General features: G+C 44.7%; 1 protein-coding gene across 1 annotated transcript in view; it reads right to left on the reverse strand.

Annotated features, from left to right (window-relative positions):
- Nucleotides 1-3,694, reverse strand: part of LOC115813310 (integrin beta-1-like) — a 22,078-nt gene extending 18,384 nt beyond the window's left edge. The window contains exon 1 of the mRNA XM_030775938.1: nt 3,330-3,694. The gene's annotated coding sequence lies outside the window, so the exon portion shown is untranslated. The remainder of the gene's footprint in view (nt 1-3,329) is intronic.
- Nucleotides 3,695-7,500: the final 3,806 nt, after the last annotated feature.

Genomic DNA, 7,500 nt, shown 5'->3' on the forward strand with positions numbered 1-7,500 from the left:
ACACATACATACACTCCCTCTCTCTCTCACATACATATACATACATACACTCCCTCTCTCTCTCACATACATATACATACACACATACATACACTCCCTCTCTCTCTCACATACACATATACATACATACATACATACATACATACACTCCCTCTCTCTCTCACACACATATACATACATACATACACTCCCTCTCTCTCTCACACATATATACATACATACACTCCCTCTCTCTCTCACACACATATACATACATACATACACTCCCTCTCTCTCTCACACACATATACATACATACACTCCCTCTCTCTCTCTCTCACATACATATATACATACATACTCTCTCTCTCTCTCTCTCTCTCTCTCTCTCTCTCTCACACACACACAAACACACCCCTCACTTTTTGACTCATCCTTACAAACTTGTCATTACCTACTGACTCAGTTTGGGAAAAACCATGTATAGGTGGATGAGAGAGAGAGAGAGAGAGAGAGAGAGGGAGAGGGAGAGAGAGGGAGAGAGAGAAACAAATGCAGTCATGTCCCGTCAGTCCTCTGAGGATGCAGTGAGTGACTCAGACTCAACCCTGGTTTGTCCGATTAAACCCTGGTTTCTCTGACTTAACCCTGGTTTGAGTCATGTGAGTAAGTGTGGTCTGACAGTCCTGGAGCAGATGTCTACACGCCTGGATAAATAGAGTCGGGATCAGGGTGGATTTTACCCTGATGACAGGCTTGGAGTTCTGACTGCCACACACACACATACACACACACAGTCTCCAAATGACTCACAGACCTGTCAGGGCTGTGTGATTGTGTGTGTGTTTAATACACCCTCAGGTAAATGTTTCTGAAGGAAGTAATTATAACAGCAAGACTCCTCTTGTTAGTATACACCCCCCCCCCCCCCCCCCCGCCTGTCTCTCTCTCTCTCTCTCTCACGCACACACACACATACATCCCTCTCTCTCTCTCTCTCTGACCCGCACACACACACACACACACACACACACACACACACACACACACACAACACGCATGCACACGCACACACACAAAACACGCATGCACACGCACACACACACAAACATACATACATAAACACGGATGTGCACACACGCACACACAAACTACAGGGAGCGGAAAGCAGATAAACATGTTTGTGCACACACGTTAACCACTCAGTTACCCCCCCGGCCAAAAACACACAACTAATGAACCACAGATACAGCACAGTTACCCCCCCCCCCCCGGCCAAAAACACACAACTAATGAACCACAGATACAGCACAGTTACCCCCCCCCCCGGCCAAAAACACACAACTAATGAACCACAGATACAGCACAGTTACCCCCCCCCCGGCCAAAAACACACAACTAATGAACCACAGATACAGCACAGTTACCCCCCCCCCCCGGCCAAAAACACACAACTAATGAACCACAGATACAGCACAGTTACCCCCCCCCCGGCCAAAAACACACAACTAATGAACCACAGATACAGCACAGTTACCCCCCCCGGCCAAAAACACACAACTAATGAACCACAGATACAGCACAGTTACACCCCCCCCCCCCCCCCCGGCCAAAAACACACAACTAATGAACCACAGATACAGCAACCACTGATCTCTCTCACAAAGCCTGCGGTCTCTCTCTCTCTCTCGCTCTCTCTCTCACGTATGCACGCTCACACACACACACACCGCTATAAGGGGAACCATGTAAGTGAGGGGGGGGGAACAGTGATGTGTCTGACACTGGAGTTGGGCAGCACTGGGAGAAGAGTTCTGTACAGTGGCGGGTAGAAACAGGGTGGACCACCTCACACAGTACAACAAAACACTGTCCAAACCGTACACTGTATCACCCAAGCAATGGTAAACACACACACAGGCCCAACACACAGCCAACTCATACAATACCATATCTGGACAATAACAGACAACCTGTTCCAAGTCTGTCTCTCTCTCTCTCTCAGCAAGGCCCACAGCACTCCACTGGGTACTATGGCACGACCTTGAAATATGGTTTAAACACACACACCTCTGCTTAGCCACTGTAAGGCACTGCAGAAAAGAGGTTCCTATGAAGGGCCGAGGCCATAACACTACCCACCGGCTTTTTTGTTTGTTCGTTTGATTTTTAAACATGTAATCGGTCAGGCCGCACAACGATTCTCCGCGTTCATGTGAGACGTCACAGCAGATTTCTCACAGTGCAAATCACAGAACTGGACCACAATGAAGTTTCAACAGATTGTTATACAACTCTGACAGGTAACCAAATCCTGGCCTGTTCTTTTTTTCTCCTCTCTTTTCAAACGTTAACATAATTTCTCCCGGTTCACATCCAGTAATGCCAGACTAACACAACAGAACCGTAGCCCTGAATTTTAAACAGACAGAACACCCTGTGTGCGGACACACCAAATACAGTAAACCAGGAGCATACGATGGAAGGGGCCCTGAGATTTTCTGGAATTAGAGCTTCAGTATTGCTGCAGCTCCGACAGACCGGCACTCCCTAATTCAGAGATCGTCCCACAGAACTCATTTCTTCTCCTTTCACTCCTCCTTAAACCAAAGCTCAGTTCTCCTCACTTTGCCTTTCACCGTGTTGGGTTTAAACCATTTTCATGAAATCTCTGTCAGTCGTAAAATTCAGGAGAAGCTGAAGAAATCTACTTAAACACTCTATAAGCAAAACGCCAAACACCCCACTCCTTGTCTTACTGAAATTGTAGCCTACAGACACACGAGTGTAAACCACAGTATAATAAATATCTGATAGTTTGAAATCGAAACGTCACCACATAGCGTTGTGTTAATTTAGTCGGCAAGTCACTGTTACCGTAAGATGTACGCAAACTTCCAAATAAAGTGGTATGCGCTCATGCGCCAGCCATCCCCCTCCCGACCCCACTAATGTCTGCTTTAAGGAGATTCCGGCCTACTCTGGACTACTTTGCGATAACACACACCAGACGGCAAAGGCAAAGGTTTTTCGCACGAAACTACTGATATAAATAAACGAGTCAAAGAAAGATACACCCCGGGGGCATGCTAATAGCACATATCACACAGAGGGAAAGGTAGGCTTTTTGTGTGAAAGCACACGGTGAAAGACTGCCTCATCCCCACCCAAAGTTAAAGCCCCCGCGACCGCATTCCACTCACAAGATTATAAAAACGTTTATCGCTATATATCGTATGGGACAATGTCTTTTATGTTGGTCAGGGCGTATAGCCGTATCTTTAAATTATACGAAAGGAGCAAAGTACTAAACACTGACTGTTTTCTCGTATAACAACAAAATTCCTTACCTCAGCACGTGTTCACCGGCTAAAAATACCTTGGATTCACGTTGGTTAAAGCACCATCTGCAGTGAGCAAATAAACTCAAAGATTATGTCGGAAATTGAAGCAGCTCGTTCGCTCCAGGGGCGAGAGTCTTTGTTGTCAGTCCGCTGTATCACTGTAAAACACTTGGAGCCCAACAGCTGCTGGGCCTCGATTCAAAAACAAAAAAGTCTTAAGAACCAACACGACCGTCCCTTTCTACACAAATCTGATAACCATATAAGGAAATTACAAAAAAACACACACACACACGAAACCGATTATGTGAAATATCAGGGCAAGGAGTCCAGCTCGCCCGGACACGTCGTGGTATGCTTTCGCTCGTGAAGAGCTCCCCTAGACTCCCTTAAAAGTTAGATCGGATGAGTGTGCCAGCCTCCCTTATCTAGAACCGCCTACAGGATGTGTGATGAATTCAGGAGAAGAGACGACTGGGGTGGAGCATGTTCTCAACCGCTTCATCCTGACATCCAAATCCCCCAGACGCGCTCCACACTTTCACACACCCATTTATAGCCTTTCAGTTCCACTTGCGTGGCTTCAGACGAGATGTAAGAAAGGCCAAGCGTATTTAAAAGTTAAATTATACCGAACGGTTTCGAGAAGCATCATCTGCTACCGCTCCCTTAACTCCAGTTTTGTCGTTTATCCCATCCCAGATAGTTTCCAGTGTAAAGAAAGTTTCACTGATCATAACTGGAAATGTGTGTATCTCATTTACTGATTTAGCGTGTTGTGAAGCCAGGAGCTCTTGTCACTGAGTAAAACGTATGCCTGGCAGGGACAATGAGGGGAAATGAGAAAAACAAACACGAGAACATCTCGCGCACAGAGCAAGCCGTTAGAAGTAGATTGTCCACATTGAGCAGGATGAGAGCTGCACTCTGAAAGAATCTGACATTAAATTACGCTGTAACTCCAGTTCGCTGGTTCTTCTGGCTTCACTTACTACTGAAGATATTAAACCACTTGAATGATCTCCAGTTTCATGTATTTAAAAAATATGGAGATTAGTTGGTCAGAACAGAGCAGCTTTCTCTGTTCGCTCACCAGATTTAAAGTGCTCAGTCTCTTCATGCACTAAGATCTTGGTGACTGTTGTAGTTTCATTGTAGAACCTCACTCAGGTCGGTGTGATTCACACAGCAGTGTGTGGCCTTGTTTAAGGGGTGATATTGACCACTGCAGCATGTGTGACAGTTTGTTCAATGTCATGAGTAATGGTTCACTGTTCTGGTCTGATCATGGATTGGTGTCGATACCCTGCCCTGATCGCAGACATGTCTGAGTAACTTCCGTTCGTTTCCCTGGTCGGACAGTGCAGTGCCCTCTGAGTCAGGCCCCTTATCATAAAAAGATAAATACACGGAAGTGGTGCTTGATAGTGAAGGACAGGCCGACACACAGAGGGAGAGAAAAAAAGACTGGATGCTTAAACACGGTAGGAGACAGACACAGAGAGAGAGAGACAGACAGACAGACAGACAGACAGAACATTTGTGTTTTGTGTACAGTCTTACAGAAATGAACTTTTTTAGCTGGGACTTTGTGAAGATGTTTGGCTAATTTCATGTGGAGGCTCTTTTGTGTCTTCGCTGTTTTGTCACTGAATTGATGACAGTATTAATCAGCAATTAGACAATATCATTCCATCTCACTGGCAGGGGATGTAAACAAGAGAGAGAGAATATTTGTATGTGTGTAGGAACATGTATGCACACACACAGAGTGCATGCATAAACACACACACAGGTACCCACAAACACACACAGAGTGCATATGTGCACAACACAAACTATCACATTCTTCTTTCAGAACACTCACAGCCAAAAATAAAAGGCAGTTGTGGTGATTTCATCAGTGTCACAGATGTGGTGAGTGATGGTGTAATTTTTACGTGATAGGTGTTGGCAGCAGGCGGCATGATGGGTAGTGCTGTCGCCTCACAGAGAAAAGGTCTCGGGTTTGATTCCCGGCAGGGCAGCCGGGGGGCCTTTTTGTGTGGAGTTTGCGTGTTCTCTTCTCACTCCCTGCGATGGACTGGTGACCTGTCTAGGGTGTTTCCCTGCCTTTCACTCTATGAGTGCTTGGATAGGCTCCAGCACCCCCCGTGACCCTAATCAGGATAAGCGGCTTAGATAGTGAGTAAGTGAGAGGGTGCTATCAGCGATGTTGTAATTTTTATGTGATAGGTATTGTCAGCGAAGGTGTAATTTTTATAAGTGTTGACAGTGATGGTGTCATGGTGATGGTGTTGTTTTGTAGTTGTAGCCATGCTGACTGTTCCTTAGCTAAAATCGTGCGGACAGCCCCGGGAACGGTGGTGGCTGGTCCGTTTATCTTTGTGGGTAAACAGGAAGGGGCTGGTTTGTTTATGCCTCTGCCTCCTCTCTGATTACTCTTCGCTCTGCACTTTTTTAGCCGAAATGAACATTCTTTAAATACTTTTCCAGATTCGATCTCTGTTCTACAGACTGCATACATCACTATAACAAACAAACAAACAAACAAACAAACAATATGCTGAAACAGTAGTCTCTCCAACACACAATAGTCTCACTAACACAATAGTCTCACTAACAGACATGAGTCTCACCAACACACAATAGTCTCACTAACAGACAGTAGTCCCACTAACACACAATAGTCTCACTAACAGACAATAGTCTCACTAACACACAATAGTCTCACTAACAGACATTAGTCTCACTAACAGACAGTGGTCTCACTAACACACAATAGTCTCACTAACAGACAGTGGTCCCACTAACACACAGTAGTCCCACTAACACACAATAGTCTCACTAACAGACATTAGTCTCTCTAACACATAATAGTCTCACTAACAGACAGTGGTCCCACAAAACACATAATAGTCTCACTAACAGACAGTAGTCCCACTAACACACAATAGTCTCACTAACACACAATAGTCTCACTAACAGACAGTGGTCCCACAAAACACATAATAGTCTCACTAACAGACAGTAGTCTCACTAACAGACAGTAGTCTCACTAACACACAATAGTCTCACTAACAGACAGTAGTCCCACTAACACACAATAGTCTCACTAACAGACAGTAGTCTCTCTAACACACAATAGTCTCACTAACAGACAGTAGTCCCACTAACACACAATAGTCTCACTAACAGACAGTAGTCCCACTAACACACAATAGTCTCACTAACAGACAGTAGTCTCTCTAACACACAATAGTCTCACTAACACACAATAGTCTCACTAACACACAATAGTCTCACTAACAGACAGTGGTCCCACTAACACACAATAGTCTCACTAACACACAATAGTCTCACTAACAGACAGTGGTCCCACAAAACACATAACAGTCTCACTAACAGACAGTAGTCCCACTAACACACAATAGTCTCACTAACACACAATAGTCTCACTAACAGACAGTAGTCCCACTAACACACAATAGTCTCACTAACAGACAGTAGTCTCTCTAACACACAATAGTCTCACTAACAGACAGTAGTCCCACTAACACACAATAGTCTCACTAACAGACAGTAGTCCCACTAACACACAATAGTCTCACTAACAGACAGTAGTCTCTCTAACACACAATAGTCTCACTAACACACAATAGTCTCACTAACACACAATAGTCTCACTAACAGACAGTGGTCCCACTAACACACAATAGTCTCACTAACACACAATAGTCTCACTAACAGACAGTGGTCCCACAAAACACATAACAGTCTCACTAACAGACAGTAGTCCCACTAACACACAATAGTCTCACTAACACACAATAGTCTCACTAACAGACAGTGGTCTCACTAACACACAATAGTCTCACTAACAGACATTAGTCCCACTAACACACAATAATCTCACTAACAGACAGTAGTCCCACTAACACACAATAGTCTCACTAACAGACAGTGGTCCCACTAACACACAATAGTCTGACTAACAGACAGTAGTCCCACTGACAGACAGTGGTCTCACTAACACACAATAGTCTCACTAACAGACAGTGGTCTCACTAACAGACAGTGGTCTCACTAACACACTCTAATGTATTTGATTGTTTAATTGTCTGTGTGTTTGTGTCTGTGTGTGCGTGTGTGTGTTTTAAATGGACACTCTCATGTA

The sequence above is a fragment of the Chanos chanos genome, chromosome 5 (genome assembly GCF_902362185.1).
Source record: "Chanos chanos chromosome 5, fChaCha1.1, whole genome shotgun sequence".
NCBI lineage: Eukaryota > Metazoa > Chordata > Actinopteri > Gonorynchiformes > Chanidae > Chanos > Chanos chanos.